This window comes from Sinocyclocheilus grahami, unplaced genomic scaffold (genome assembly GCF_001515645.1).
Source record: "Sinocyclocheilus grahami isolate Dianchi unplaced genomic scaffold, SAMN03320097.WGS_v1.1 scaffold560.1, whole genome shotgun sequence".
NCBI lineage: Eukaryota > Metazoa > Chordata > Actinopteri > Cypriniformes > Cyprinidae > Sinocyclocheilus > Sinocyclocheilus grahami.
Window position 1 is genome coordinate 129115 of NW_015505739.1, and position 17682 is coordinate 146796.

Here is a 17682-nt window from a genome sequence, read left to right on the forward strand (position 1 = left end):
CATTTTATGGAGGACTGTTTACTGATCCTGGGAGAGTAACGTTAGACTAAAATGCCGGCAGTTCTGACTCACGTAAGTACATTTTCTTTTATCATTTGCCACTGATGATTCAAACGCGAGTTTTGGGCAGTGTGGAGTAGCACTTGTAGTTTGTCCTTTCTCTGATCACAAATGCAGACATGGTTTTATGTTTACGTGGCACGATGCGATGCAATGCAACGCAATGCGTAAAAAGACAGTATAAGTCATTATAATCAGTAATTATGTCCCCACTGGATGCAACAAATGCCTTGTTTGTAATGGGTTTTATTGGTTTTGTCTCGTCGCTCCGGCCGGGACACGCTATCACAGTATGGTGAGGGGCGTAACATTTCCGTCTCACGCTTGAGGAATTCGGCCAATCACAACGCACTGGATAGCTGGCCAATCAGAGCACACCTCGCTTTTTCAGACCGATGAGCTTTGTAAAAATCGACGCGTTTCAAAAAGGCGGGGCATAGAGGAGAAACAATAATATACAGTATGTGGAAAATAATGTGTTTTTTACTTCAAACCGCATAAACACATTTCATTACACCAAATACACAAAATAATGTTCTTTTTAGCAGCATCATATGACCCCTTTAAGACAAGATAAGTTTTCAGAAATATAATGTTTAAATATGCAAATGAGGCATTCTCTCATTAAAAATGCATTAATTTGCATATATTTCCATAACAGAAATCTGAACATGGGATAAAGCCAGGTTCAATATTTTTGTTTGATTTTGTTGACATATTACAGTTTAAAGGGCTTTACAGATTTGGATATCTCTTTTTATCACTCCATATAGAAAATAGAAATAGAAAAAGAAATAACCATTATTAGGTAAAAATGTTATATAAATCAGGCAAATGTTATATGAACAAACCTTTCTCTGTATATATGTAAAAAATCAGAATATAGATAGAAATAACAAGTTTTGTGTATGTAATTGCTACTGGGGGAAAAAACTCATTTTGAGAAAACGGCTGATATAGATATGCTTTATAATTAAAATCTACAGATGCAAATAGATAAAATGTAATAAAAATAAATAACAATGTCTATTTTGTATGTTTTCTATCCACTATTTTGTTATGGAAACAAAATTTCACCTTGCAGTGAAACACTGAACAGGTGTTTTGCATCAGATGCTACTAAAACTGATTAAATTACACACACAAATCTCCTCCTGAATTCAGTGTGGTGCATGGGAGTCTGGATACTGTGGAATGACTCATATGAGAGGGTGAGAAATGTGAGCGAGTAACTTTGACAGACAAGTGAGGAGTGAAGTCAAACATGATCTGCAGGTAGGAAGGCAACAGGTGTGTGTGTGTGTGTGTGTGAGAGAGAGAGAATGCATAAAGACATTTCAGAGCAGGGGGATTTCAGCACTGACAGTGTGAGTGTGCATCTGTGTGTGGTATGCATCTCACACGCAGCCCTTTACGCAAATACCCAGACATAGGAATCACAAGAAAGAGTGTCAGCTCAGTAGTAATTCTTACACTATTTGGGAGAGCCACATATCAACCTGGAGAGAAGAAGAAGAAGAAGGGAAAGCAAAGGAGATGGCCAGAATTCCAGAGATTCCTGCACCACAAAAGCAGGATATGTGAACTGGCCCTCTCACTCTGAATGACGACGGAGAGAAGAGGTCATTAAAACCAGGGTGAGAGAGGGAGGGTGTTATGAACACTTGCTATTAGACAGTCTGGCCCAATCCCAGCCATTGTTACTGGACCAGACAAACATTTCCAAAGCAGAGGTCAAGTGGACAAGGTTACATCAAATAATGCATTGTCTTCATTGTCAAGTTCTTAAGAAAACATCTACGTACCAGTGCGTTAAAAGATTAGTTAAAGGATTAGTTCACTTCCAGAATAAAAATGTCCTGATAATTTACTCACCCCCATATCATCTAAGATGATCATGTCTTTCTTTCTTCAGTCGAAAACAAATGAAGGTTTTCTCCATATAGTGGACTTTAAAAGGCACAATATGTCATTTTCGCCGCTAGAGGGCGCGTATTCAAAATAAACAAAGAGGCAAATGCATAGTTTGATGACGCTGTGATTGAGTGTGGAATCATGGGAGTTGTGGTCTTCATCCCCACAGCCGATGCAATCCGACGGGACTCAGGCAGAAATCATGTTCATGGATGAGCTAATGATTTATTAACGTCGTAGAATGAAGCAGGGTGAGGCTGAAAGCCGTCGAAGCGAAACGAGGCCGCTGAACGAGCGCGACACACGGCTCGAAAGCAGCGGAGCTTTTATTATGCCACAGTCGACCACGTCAACTCCTTCCAGTCGTGCGTATGTGGGGTAAAGCAGCGCTGTTTTATCATACTAGATACATTTGAAAGTTCTGTTATAATGCTACTCTGTGCGGTCGTCACCGGTCTATTAAAATGCACAACATATTAAAGCGTCTTTGGTGTTTCCATGTTTTCGGAAATCGAGGGGTTATGACGTCATTGGCAGGCAACACAATGACACTATGGACATGCTCCGTGTCACTAGTTAAAATTGCTTATTTCTCTGGATTTAAACATTCTTCGAAACATTTGGGATAATGTAAGTACACAAGTCAGCAAAATATATAACACTGTTCTAGTGGTTTTTGGATATTTTAATTAAAAAATCTTTCATATTGTGCCTTTAATGGTGACTGACGAGTTGAAGGTCCAAAGTGCAGTTTCAATGCAGCTTCAAAGGGCTCTACACGATCCCAGCCGAGGAATAAGGGTCTTATCTAGCAAAACCATCTATCATTTTCTAAAAAAAACATTTATATACTTTTTAACCACAAATACTCGTCTTGCACTAGCTCTGCGATGCGCGAATGCATGACTTCACGCATTGCGTAGTCACGTTGGAAAAGTGACGCATGGTTAAGTCTGTGTACTTCGGTTCAAAAAATTAGAGTAGGGCGAAAAACTCATCAAATTTTCTCCCCCAACTTCAAAAACATCTGACATCATTGTTTTACCTTTTTTTTGTAAAGGACGTTTGAAAAGATGTTCGCTTTGTAAACACTGGGTCGCCTACATCACGCATGTGTGATTACATAATGCGTAAGGTCGAGCTAGTGCAAGACGAGCATTTGTGCAAAAAGTATATCAATTTTTATTTTTTGTTTAGAAAATGACCAATCATTTCGATAGATAATACCCTTATTCCTCAGCCAGGATTGTGTAGAGCCCTTTGAAGCTGCATTGAAACTGCACTTTGGATCTTCAACCCATTGGCTGCAACTGAAGTCCACTATATAGAAAAAAATCCTGGAATGTTTTCCTCAAAAACCTTAATTTCTTTTCGACTGAAGAAAGAAAGACATGAACATCTTGAATGACATGGGGGTGAGTACATTTTCAGGAAAGTTTTATTCTGGAAGTGAACTAATCCTTTAAAAAGCCCAGAAGCCAAACAAATAATCTTTGAGAAACCAAAGAGCCACACAGTCACCTCAAGAACCCTATGCAGTAAAAATTATTCTTTACTGAACCCAATAACATTGAAGAACCTTTATTTTGAAGAGAACCTCTCAGAAGTGTATTTAATTGCACTGCATTTGCACTTATAGTGTACTTCAAATCTTGTGAGTATATTAAAGGGGTCATCGCACAGACTGGACTGGTGTCTTACCTTAGACCCGCCCTGACTGAGCTGTCATCAGTCCTCCATTGTGTCGACTCCGGTGCAGAGGAAGACAAGAATGTCTCCGACTCCGATTAAGTGATTGAGGTGTTTTGTTGTTGGATGTAATAATGAACATAGCAGTCGTCATTTACTCCCGACATCTGAGCCACTGAAGACGCAGAGGATTAACGTAACTTTAGTTTTTGAAGGGAATGCGCCGATCCCGATCTGCCTAAATGCGTTTATGAATCATTTTTGAAAAAGTGAGTATAAGGTTCTTTTATGAATCTTTGCAACTCGCCTTTCCTAATAATGTGCTAGTTAGCAAGTTCTGCGGCTAAAGTAAACAGTACCATGAGATGGCTCGTCACCCACGGAAGAGAGGGGCGGGGTCAGCAGAGCTCATTAGCATTTAAAGCAAAATGAACTAAAACGGCTTGCTGAAAACAGCTAATTTTGACAAGGTAAAAAGGGTGTTTTTTACACTACCATTGAGAAATTTTAAACAAAATATGTTATAGACTTTTCATTAAGACCCTAAAGAATCATATCAACTTGTGGGAAATGGGCAACCGATGACCCCTTTAAAAAACAACAACTGCAGATAATATAATATAAAATATTATATTAGATAATATAATTAAAAAAAAACCTTAGACATCCATTAATGGAAGGTCACCCACATATGCTACTTTTGCATAGCATGCATCACTCACTTTCTTAAGAAATGTCAAAATCCAATAAGTAATGTATCAATTAAAAACCAGTATTCCACAGTTTTAAATAAAGAAACCTCATTAAATGCTTTATATGTTTGTCTATGTTGGTCCAATGACCTGTATTCAGGACGCTTGTAAACATCATATAATGCCAAAGATGGATAAGAGGGTGCAGTGAGTCAGCAGGACGTTGGGTGTGTGTAGTGTGTTTGATGGAAGGGTTGTTTTTTCCACAGCACTGTAATGGAATTTGTTCCTCAATGACTGACTCATCGGGACAAGCAAAACAGAGTGTGAGGATATGTTTACAGAAAAAGATATTATAGCAACACTGACACATTATAAACTCTTAAAAGAACCATTTACACAATTAAGTAATGCATTATAAAACTTCACCTCAAATAAGTCTCACTTAGAAAAGCTTTTGAAAGGTTCTTATTCAAAATTTCCAAAGACATGGACAATCTATTTAGCTGAGGCAACGCAAGTCTTCAACTTGCACATGCTGGTGTCAATAGTCAGGATGTGTGGAATCAGCTGCGCTTCACAGAGCCCTCGATCTGCAGCTGGCACCCTCTATACAGGTCAAAGGTCATGCACATTCCTCATGAGGACGTCCTGAAGATCTCCTGAGAGCATGGCTTCCTGCGTCATCACACATGTTAGAAAACACACTGCACTTGCACTTTAAAACTGCAAGGACCACTGTTCATCTACATACTGCATCATAAAAGTTTGTCCCAAAACCTAGTGAGCTACAGAGACAGCATTTTAAGACACTCTCCCACCAGAAATAACGTTTCCAACTGCCTAATTTGAGCCAAATTGTAGATTCATAAAGAAAAATGCAATGCCAGAATGCATTGTGATGAGCTTAGTGACAAATTTATCCAAGATAATCAATAAGGAAAGACAAAAATAAATATATGGTTAGCATTTATTGAGTACAGGAAAGTATATCGTCAACTTAAAAGACAGTTTTACCCTCTGATTTTGTGCGTCCAATCCAAGCATGATGTGATGCAATTAAAGGTATCTTTTTCATGTTAATCAGATTTTGTCCTAACCAGCTCATGAATTTCAGGTATTTGTGTGTTTTGTACAATATTAAAATGGTTTGAGATGGAATATAATTTTTGTGTGACTTTAAAACTAGCGGTTGAAATGGGTACTGCAGTCTAAATTTTCTAAAAATACTGGAGAGTTGTTTCTCCTGCCTACTCCTCAGACTCCATGATCCATGAGGGTTGCCAGGTTGTGGAGACGCAACCTGGCAACCAGGGGTGTCGAAATACTATTGGGTAAATTGGCAGTGGGCGGAATCACACAGACCAAAACAAAAACAGACATTCCAACACAGTAAAATAACTGGCTGTAGCATTGTTTTTTGGAGAAAAAAGTATTTGAATTTAATACGTTTCCTAAATATCTGCAAATAGGCTATATTATTATGTTTTTATGCTTTAATACAGTGAAAAAATTACATACAGCCCCTTTAACAAGGGGATTAACCAGCCTACAGAGGATTGATCTTGTCAGTTGTCACCCAGCAACTGTTGAAGAGCAGAAGTGATATTTGTAATGGACTTTTCTGAAATTGATGTTCAACTATCTGAAAACCAAAAAGGGTTCACAACCTGTGTAAACTTGTCCACTTTGGTCCATTTATGAATATAATAAAACATATGAATCTATGAAATCACATCTTAGTAAGATCTAAGTCAACATTTGAACCACTTTAAAGTGTGCGTGTGTGTGTGTGTGTTTAAACGTGTTTTGTTAGACATTTGAGTAAATTGAAACTTAATATTTACATTTAAATATGTAATCCGACATTTTCTCTCAAAACATCCTGTCATCAATGATGTGCAATAAATCTTGGCATATCCTGGACTGCTATGGATCCATTTGTTGTATCCTTCATGACTCGGGAAACAAAGGACGCGCTTCGAGGCTACATTTGAAGAAAGCTTCAAAACAGGACAGCCTTCGCTGAGCCGCTGTGACACATTCAGTCTTGAAATTCAGCCTTTGAAGGATTATCACACAGATATTGCTTGTCGCGGGAATTTATCTTTTGTTTCTTTTTTACTTATCAGGTTGATACCTTACCATGCTAATGGCAAACTACTGAAATCAGCTAGGCTATTGCATTTATTCATTTAGCAGAGTTCTATTTCAGTCAAGATGCTAATTTTAGCGCACGGCATTCTTGCCTAAATGTTCACTGTTATTTTAAAAATGTAGGTAAAATAATCTATGTAGAGAAAGTCTTACAGTTTTCAAGTCTTGCAGCTTTTGTGTCACATTTGTAAAGTCTGTCTAATTAAATTATGTAAAAAAAAAATGTTTTAATGCATTTGATAACTGGATTCTGTTCTATTTCTGCATTTAGCTTTTAGTGGAATTGAAGCATCATCCTCCTGTATGAACGGCCCCTTAGAAGGCAGCTGTCTGTGTAGGCATTTGACAGCAAGGCAGCACACTTGGTTTTGGAACAGAGTTGCAGTCTCTGTGGCGAAAGATTAAAAACTCAAAACATGATTTCATACTGTTCCTTGGAATGATAACAAAACATTTGTTTTCAAGTCTAAGTCTCTAAATAGATTATGAAAATATAATTTCAAAGGTGTGATTTAGTGAAAGTATCAAATATCCTAATATTTCAATAATCTCAGCTCTCTATAAATAGTTCTTATGATCATACATAGAGTTTTAATGTGGCTCTGTGTTGGCTTGACAGATGCATGAAGCACGTGCATGGCTGTCTCGATCTAATAGCAGTGATGAAAGCTCCTCTGAGATCACCTCCTTCATCACTGCTGATGCCCAGCAATAACTCACCATTCTTTCAGCCAGCATAAAAGGGGTGCTAAGAGCTGTAAGTGGACAAAAATGCAAAGCACTTCATGAGTATGAGTGTGCATCTTTTGGCAAGCTGAGGTCCATTCCCTGCTTCTCTATGATTATTAAAGGGGTCCTATTATGCTCTTTTACAAAGTCTTGATTTTGTTTTGGGGGTGTACTAGAACAGGCTCTCATACTAACTTTTTTTTATTTTTCACATATTTCACATTATTTCAACACCTCTCTCCCCAGTCTGGCATGAACGGCTCGAATAGTTCCTGTATCAAATGAAGGCCCGCCTTCTGAAATACGAAATGTGCTGTGATTGGTTAGCTGGGCCAGTTTGTGCTGTGATTGGTTAGCTGGGCCAGTGTGTGCTGTGATTGGTCAGCTGGGCCAGTGTGTGTTGTGATTGGTTAGCTGGGCCAGTGTGTGCTGTGATTGGTCAGCTGGGCCAGTGTGTGTTGTGATTGGTTAGCTGGGCCAGTGTGTGCTGTGATTGGTCAGCTGGGCCAGTGTGTGTTGTGATTGGTTAGCTGGGCCAGTGTGTGCTGTGATTGGTCAGCTGGGCCAGTGTGTGTTGTGATTGGTTAGCTGGGCCAGTGTGTGCTGTGATTGGTCAGCTGGGCCAGTGTGTGTTGTGATTGGTTAGCTGGGCCAGTGTGTGCTGTGATTGGTCAGCTGGGCCAGTGTGTGTTGTGATTGGTTAGCTGGGCCAGTGTGTGCTGTGATTGGTCAGCTGGGCCAGTGTGTGTTGTGATTGGTTAGCTGGGCCAGTGTGTGCTGTGATTGGTCAGCTGGGCCAGTGTGTGTTGTGATTGGTTAGCTGGGCCAGTGTGTGCTGTGATTGGTCAGCTGGGCCAGTGTGTGTTGTGATTGGTTAGCTGGGCCAGTGTGTGCTGTGATTGGTCAGCTGGGCCAGTGTGTGTTGTGATTGGTTAGCTGGGCCAGTGTGTGCTGTGATTGGTCAGCTGGGCCAGTGTGTGTTGTGATTGGTTAGCTGGGCCAGTGTGTGTTGTGATTGGCAGCACTCGGCGCCTGGTTGGGAAATGTCATGCCCCTTACCATAGCCGCCTGCGAGCTTCAGTGTAAATGTTGCATCAAAATCAAGTCAATTTGATCGCGATTTAAACCCGGATGAAGTTTGTCTGCCTTGGGAAAGCTATATGTCTCCGACATAGTGATAACACTTGTTGCCTTCTCTGTTGTAGCTCAACCAGGTCTCGTCTCATTCGTCGATATTTGTGATATCACAAATCCCGGAAAATATGCATTGTAGTCCAAACAAGTCATTCGTTGTAGTTTTTGAAAAGTGATTTTTGTTAAATAAAATATCTCCTTTTGAAGTGGACTTTAAACTTTGTAACTTTGCATATCTTTTTTTATGCTCAAACAGCAACATTACAGACAAAACTAAAGTTGAAAAAGTGAAAAAGCATAATAGGACCCCTTTAACATTGTTAGCTAGTAGCACAGACCCAGACAGTTAGCAAACAGCATTTGACTAACTAGTGTTTGACACCTGAATTAACTTTTAAAAATGCAAAGTGTTCTTGACTACACCTCATGTGTCAGGTTATTACGCTCTACTCCAGGGGTGCCCAACCCTGTTCCTGGAGATGTACCTTCCTGCAGAGTTCAGTTCCAACCCTGATCAAACACACCTGCCTGTAATTATCAGTGCTCCTTCAGATTATAAGTGCTCCTTCAGATCCTAATAAGTTGGTTCAGTTGTGTTTGATCAGGGTTGGAGCTGAACTCTGCAGGAAGGTAGATCTCCAGGAACAGGGTTGGGCACCCCTGCTCTACTCCATCACCTGTTGAATTTCTCCTGCCATGATGGCTAGAAAACATGCACAAGCATCAGACTCTGTTTATAATGCGATGCTAATTTTGTCAGATACTATGTTTGAAAGTATAAAGCCCAAAGTATAAAGTACTTCTCTTGTCCATGTCCCACTTTGGAGTGTATTTCCTGTGCAACAATGTAGGCCTAACTCACCGACCGTACTAACTATCATAGTATGATTCATCGTTGGAGAAACTAACCAACTAGGCACAACTGTTTCCCAAAACCATTGTAACAAATTCACACCTTCATTATTTGAACCACATTGGTTAAACAATAGGAGTGTCATTAATGATGTTACATGTCAAATCACTCATATATGCACTGTTAAGACCAAAGTTTACTTCAGTTTTGACGCAAATGCTTAAAGGGATAATTCACCTCTGAAAATTCTGCCATTAATTACTCACCCTCATGTAGTTACAAGACCTTTGCTCATCTTCAGAAAACAATTAAGATATTTTTGATTAAATCTGAGAGCTTTCTGACCTTGCATATACAGCAACGCAACTGACACGTTCAAGGCCCAGAAAGGTAGTAAGGACATCATTAAAATAGTCAATGTGACTGAAGATGAACGAAGGTCTTACGGGTTTGGAAGGACATGAAAGTGAGTAATTAATGACAGCATTAAAGTAAATCTTTTTAAAGTACACTCCATTTGATAGCATGCGTGAACACAGGCTCTGTTCAGTTTGCTATTTTTCTCCAGAAGTTATGAGAGATTAAAAAAAAAACTCTTTATACTCATTTAAACTAGAGTTGTGTCTTAACCCCCAACCTCAACAAATGCTAATTGTTGCAGAAACAAAACAGTGTTTTCTGAAAGACTCACGAAAATTGAGAAGAAATTACAAGCCAGCCAATCAGACTACAACTTGATAGTTTGTCACCCATTTTGTTGCCAAAGAATGATCTGTAAATGGACCATGGGTTTGTCCTAAGCTATCCATCTCACAAGCTAATTACAAGTTGATTACTATGAGAAGCCCGTGTCCAAAAACTCAGTTTGTCATTCTGCTGGTGAATCTGAGGTGACTTCTTATTGTCACAAATCTGGTCCGTGGTTTTCTGTCTGCTCGCCACCAGATGTTGCCTTCCAGTAACATTGACTTTCACACTACACAAACTGTTGCATGTCACCCAGGACTACATTTACCATCATCCATTGCACTGATTACACACACAGCTGCAACCAATCAAACACCCTACATAAGCCATGGACTTCCTCTTCCTCACCGAGTATTGTCTGTGTTTATCACTCTCCTAGTGGTAGCACTTCACGGAGCCAGTATCCTGTCTGAGTTTAGTCTAGTTCTAGTACTGTTTCGTAATGTCTAGTTTTGCCTGATTGTCTGTTCCTGATAACCTGCCTGTTTTGGATTTCTCTCTCGTCTTGTTGTTTGGATTCTGTTCGCACCTCGCCTGGATTAATAACTGTCTGTGGATTACTCGCCTGCCACATCCTTTGGATTATGTTCGCCGTTGATCGACCTACGCCTGTTTATTGGATCACTCTTCTGTCTTGCCCTCTAAATACCTGTTTGCCATTGTCCGACCCTTGCCTGTTGTGAATATGTTTAAGAATAAATCTTTGCAGATGGATCCGCACGTCTCTCATCTCAGTCGCCCCGCAACACTTATGCAGTGCTGAGCACACAGAAAATAAGGTAAACAGTGTTTTCAAAGCAGGTAAAGTGTCGGGGTTTGTGAGGCAACGTGCTCTCACACAGGCTTGGCAGTTTGCGGAGGAGCGGAGCGGGGAAAACCACTCTGCCGGTTTCTCTTACAGAGCCCAGCCTGTTGATTTCATGAGGAAAAATGTTATCACAGAGCGTTCCAGAACTACCTGCAAACAAACACTGCTGAGCACACATCCTCACACAGGATATGCTGAAAGTCTGCTTGTGAAGGTTGACCTTATATCTTTATCAAACTATCCCAATTCACAGGGCCTGGGACAAAATTTTTATGGGTGGGCCCCTTCCCCCTCCAGGCCCAATGAGTAGTCTGTATCATAGAGGACCATAGTGGGACAAGTACAATGTCCCCAATTAACCCCTAGCAATAGGGCCTTTCGCACCGCAGGAACCTTTTCATAGTACCAGAACGAATTGTGGAACTACCCACTTTTCAGCGTGTTCGCACCGCCGGAACTGTGTGCGATTTTAGTACCGTAAGTAGACATTGATTGGTCAAACGCGTAAGAAAACGCCCTCACCCGCCATAATTTAAAACTGATTTACATTTAGTTCTGGAAATAAAGCGGTGCGAAAGGGCCTATTGGTCCTGCTTAATAATTATGACTACTTAGGAGAAAACATGCAATGATCAAGAAATGCAAGTAACTGATTCACCTCACCGCTATGGCACTTTTACAATCCGCAATCCCACAAGCGGTTATTTATTTCACTTTAATGACTCACGTTCCTGCATGACCCATCAGATCATCTATTTGCTCAAACGGCTTGGTGCTTTACCCTAATTTAACTGAATGAAATCTGTTTGCCTGCGGAGGCTCTCAGACTTTCCCTGAGTCACTGACCATCAAAAGACGCCTTTATCCTCCGCAAAGTCAGAGCTAACCTGCTGCGATTAGGTCAACACATATAATCATACACACACACACGCTCACTCACATTTTAAAATGCTTAATGATGGAGCTTCACCTCACTTGAATTTGTAATGGAACACCAGAGTGCTGCTGAAATACAGTTGAATATTGCCTACTAAAGTGAATCAGTATGCAGTATGCAATGATAATTATTTCAAGAGTTAGAAATAAAAATGGTCATTTTTAATTTTGTGTAAGAATGTCTTTAACTTTGGGAGTCAGATCAAATAAATGTGTCAAAAAAACAAAGAAAACAAAATAAAAAAGGTTGCAATTACTTTTGGTGTCCTTAAAAATGTGGACCGCCCATTCAAATGGACATTGCTTAGGACTCCAAAATGATTGCACTAGCTGAAAGAGCTTTTAATTGGTACTATATTCAGTGCCTGATTAGAAATCCTATATAACCACTTTATAATCTATTACCACTACTCATGTTTTTTGTCATATATTACAAAACATAATTTATAACCAAAGCTTTAAATTGTGGCATGAATAATTTTTTTAGTTAGTTTAGGTTTTGCAAGAGCGTACTAGCTTAACACACCTCTAGTAAACTAAACTTCAGTTTTAATGCACTTGGTGCTAGATTTACTAGCCGCTCGCACCAGCGCTAAACCTCTTTTGCTATTAAAAAACCCCCAACTATATGGATTTACTAAAGACACACACTGAAACATTAACAATGAAAAGGTGTGAACACAGTTATTTTTGCATTTAATCTTATTGCATATGCTTTTGTAGGAGTTTACGACGCATGCGTCGTGATACTCTCCACAATTGTGCTAAGGTGACGTGGAGGAGAAGAATTGTTGAATAAAGTTATTTTAGTTTTCTTTGCGCACAAAAAGTATTCTTGTAGCTTCGTAAAATTACGGTTGAACCACTGATGTCACATAGATTATTTTACCCATCTCCTTGCTACATTTCTGAGCCTTGATCATGTTAGGATCCTTAATGTCTATGGAGGATCAGAAAGCTCTCAGATTTCATCTAAAATATCTTAATTTGTGTTCCGAAGATGAACGAAGGTCTTACAGATTTGGAATGACATGAGGGCAAGTAATAAATGACAGAATTTTCATTTTTGGGTGAACTATCCCTTTAAATGATGCATCTCAATTCGCATACTTATGCACTATTCTATGCAGTTTAAGTATGAATAGTGTGATTAGTGTGTTTCCACCGAAAATTCCAAAATATAAAAGTGCACTTTTAATGTCAGGATGTGCACAATATACATTCAACTGTCACAGCTTTAATCAGTATACTGGATGACAAAATAACCTTATATAATTCATACACTAGACAGTTGAGTACACAGTGCATAGAATAAGTAATATGTGACCCTGGAGCACAAAACCAGTCTTAAGTCGCTGGGGTATATTTGTAGCAATAGCTAATACATTGTATGGGTCAAAATTATCGATTTTTCTTTTATGCCAAAAATCATTAGGATATTAAGTAAAGATCATGTTCCATGAAGATATTTTGTAAATTTCATGCTGTAAATATATGAAAACTAATTTTTTTATTATTAATATGCATTGCTAAGGACTTCATTTGGATAACTTTAAAGGTGATTTTCTCAATATTTCGATTTTTTTTGCACCGTCAGATTCCAGATATTCCAATAATTGTATCTCGGCCAAATATTGTCCTGTCCTAACGAACCATACATCAATGGAAAGCTTATTTATTCAGCTTTCATATGATGTGTAAATCTCAACTTTGAAAAATTGACACTTAAGACACTTGGTTTTGTGGTCCAGAGTCACATATTGTATAGTGTGTAATTTGGGACAAAACTAAGTATGGAACACAACTTTAGGAAATGTGTACAGCCGAACACGTAGCCTTTCAAAGTATACTCCATTTAATAGTGTGCACAAACACATACTAAAATGTTTCATCCTTGTCGGTTGTCTCCACTATTTCTCTCCAGAAGTTATTTGCTGGGTGGACATAGTATGTCTGGTTAGAAAAATCTGGCTTTGCACGTACGCATACTAGTTTAGCATACTGCTGGCATATCAACAGCGTGCATATGGTACACTTGCACTATGCTGATGAAGAAATTAATCCTGCGCACAGAGTATACTTTGGGTTTAGTCTACATATGCAAATTATAATTTACAAATTTTTTAATGTATTATATATATATATATACAGTGTTGGGGAAAGTTACTTTTAAAAGTTATGCATTACAATATTGCGTTACTCCATAAAAAAGTAACTAATTACGTTACTTAGTTACTTTTTATGGAAAGTAATGCGTTACGTTACTTTTGCGTTACTTTTTAAATCTGGGCAGGGCTTGCTTGTTTGTTTTTAAAATAAAAAAGTTCTATTTTTGGCAAATATAAAAGCCTTTTCACACCAAAAGTAAAATGCACATAGCTTCCCTGCAGGGGTTCTCAGTAGACTCGATTCAACAGAGGAACCCAATTGTTCATGACACTGGTGTTTTCAAAAAAGTGTTGCAGAAATAGGGTAAAAAGGGTAATATGGCAGTACGCTTTATACATAACCACAGTTGTCAGGTCCTCTTCCAAGCAACCACACAAATCTGTCTGGTATTGTCATTTTACCACATTTCTGTTTTAAGTGTGTGTTTGAAGGTCAGGCTCTTGTGGGCAGTCCCATTGCTGTGAGCGTCTGTTCTGAACAAACACCGGCAGTCAATGACGTGTCTAGCCCAGTTGTGTGCGTAACACTTTACTGCAGTTCTATTCAACACCGGCTCAATTTGTCTTTGTGAGTTGTGTTTGTTCCAGTCATGCTTTACCACCTGACTAAATTAGGAGACAGACTATATTAGGACTAGCATATTGTACTACAACACTTACTATTTTTGCAGTATACAGTGCAATGCGTTCAACTTGACCTTCCAGTTTCCAGTGTGATGAATGAACTGAATTATCAAAAATGATTTTCACATTATTTTTCTTGACTCATTATCTGATTGGTCTGCAAAATGTCAAGACATTTATACAAAATGTAATTAAAATGCAAGATGACAACTGGATGCCACTAACTGAATAAAACACAGTGATGAGGTCATGTGATGAATGAAGTAAGATCATGTGACAACAATTTAGTATTACAAGTTTAGACGTGTGTTTGAGTGATTTTGACTGGCATTCTATGGATCGCTGTGAACTTTCACATTTATTTCTGTTGTTTTTCACTTTCCGACAAAGGTATTTCAACATTAATGTAATACAGAGTTTTTAAAAAGGAGCAAATGGTGTGTATTAGATGTTGTTTACAATTTCAATTCATAATAACAAACTTTCTGCCGTAATTCTTAAATATTAAAATTAAATGTGATCACACTACCGATTATGTTATTAGTGCATAACATTCTCTTCCGAAAGTGTTTATTAATGCTATATTAGATGTTGAGTCTCCAAACTAATATTCCATTCCAAACACAGCCATAATAAATTATAGGATTCAGATTAAAGGAAGCACCTGCACACTTGGGAGGAACCTCAATGACAAACAAATTTCATGCTAACCATGCAGTAAATGACCTATTCATTTGGGTGGATGTGGCATGTCACAGTTGTACTGTGTATAGTTTTTGGGTCACATCTGGCGTGTCACAAACATTATGTTTATAGTGTCCCAGCACCTGTGAGTGGTGAGGAACAAACCGTATCCTCTCCTGGACGTCAGCTGTGGAAATCCCAGTGCACAGGACAGGACCTACTCTCTCTGTGTTTTTGCCCATTCTCTCCAACAAAACCTCGCTCAAAGTCTCTGTGCTAATGGAAAAACAAGTGCAATGGGTGTGTGGACATGGGAGTGCGGTGAGACGGGAGGTTACCTGGAACAGAGACAGATGCTGGGTGTAAGAACCGACCCAGGGTGGACACCGCAGCTGTGTGTGTGCTTGTACCAAAGGGTCAAGGTTTGGCTTGTTAGCATGGCCCTGTTAACCTCTGCCAGTATGTAGTAACTACGTACATCATATGAAACCAGAAAGCTTATTTTTCTATTGGTTGCCAGTGAAAAGTAGTTATGTATTCAGATTAATTAAATTTTTTTTGCAAGCAACAAATGCATTATAAAACTTTATTTTGATATTCCACATTTTACTAACTATAAGTAACTTTGCAACTACATGTCAACTAGCAGCCATTAGAGTAGTAGACACTTTATTTTGATGGTCCTAACAGTCTACTTAAACTCTAATGAGAGTTAGTTGACATGTAGTTGCAAATTAATGAGTGTTACTTGACATGTAGTTGCAAAGTTACTTATAGAATATCTAGAGTGGACTATTGTATTAAAGCATAACCCTCGAATATGCTGTAGCAGATGTTTCACCAATGTAGATTATTATTATTATTATTATTCATATACTACTATTAAAAATTTTAAAAACACAAAGGGGGTTGCACCATTAAGAATTAAAGGAAGCAAAGTTTATGATAACAAAAGACTGGTTGATCTAGTTTTAGTTATTTTTGTGATTAAAATCATCATCTGTGTTTAATTTTAATTGTAGGTGTTTTTTATTTATTATTTGTATTATTATTTAAACCTCCTCACATGTAAATTAAAAGTTAATTCCTAACTGAGATTTAAAACCAAGTTTAACGTAAAAGAGAAACAGGATTAAAATTAATCTATATTAAATGTATATTAAAAGGATCAGAATAATGGTTTAAATGTAAGTCTGCTTATTTTTAAACAAAGTTTAAAATTTGGTGCAACAGAATTATTGGAATACCTTGATTTAATCTAGATTTAACCTTAGTTTTTGTTGGTGCAAAAAAACACACATTTAAAAAATGTCCTTCTGTTCACAAATAGTTTTTAAAATGCCGTATTTTAAATTATGTTTAAAACTGTTAGAGGTATTTTAAAGGTACAATATGTAAGTTTTCGCCGCTAGACGGCGCGTATTCAAAACAAACAAATGGACAAAGGCGTAGTTTGATGAGGCAGTGACTGAGTGTGAAATCATGGGAGTTGTGGTCTTCATCCCCACAGCTGATGCAATCCGACGGGACTCGGATTGAAGCAGGGTGAGGCTGAAAGCCGTCGAAGCGAAACGAGGCCGCTGAATGAGCACGACACACGGCTCGAAAGCAGCGGAGCTTTTATTATGCCACATTCGACCGCTTCCGCTCCTTCCGGTCGTGCGTATGTGGGGTAAAGCAGCGCTGTTTTATCATACTAGATACGTTTGAAAGTTCTGTTATAATGCTACTCTGTGCAGTCGTCACCTGTCTAATAAAACGCACAACATATTAAAGCATCTTTGGTGTTTCCATGTTTTCAACAAAACAAAACCGGAAATCGAGGATGTATTACTGTCACGAATCCAGTTCATGGACTTCTGTCCAATTACCACCAGAGGTCGCTCTTCCATTTTTATGACTCTCTCACTACACAGACTTTCACATGTCACCCCGGACTACATTCCCTAGCAGCTATTTCACTAATCACACGTTCACCTGAAACCAATCACACACACTATATAACACCCACTCAGATGTCCTCTTCTAAACTGCTGAGTATTGTTTAAGCATTTATGCTGTTTAGCATAGCTAATTTACGGAGCGAGTTTCCTGTCCTTGTTTAAGTTTCTAGGTCTAGTTTCCTTAGTCTAGTCAAAGTCTTGCCTTGCCTGTTTTCTGATCTTCTGCCTGTGTATCTTGAATTAACCCTTTGCCTTGCTGTTTCGAACTGTGTTTGCACCTCGCCTGGACTATTGCAAATTTTATTGTATTACCCCTCTTGTCAAGCCCTTTGGATTATGTTCACCGTTGATCGACCTACACCTGTTTATCGGATTACTCTTGTGTCTTGCCCTCAATATACCTGTTGCCATTGTCTGACCCTTGCCTGTTTCTGACCATTCTAATGAATAAAGCTTTGCAAATGGATCTGCACGTCTCTCGTCCCTGTCGCCTCGTTACAATTACGTCATTGGCAGGCGACACAACGGTCTGTGTCACTAGTTA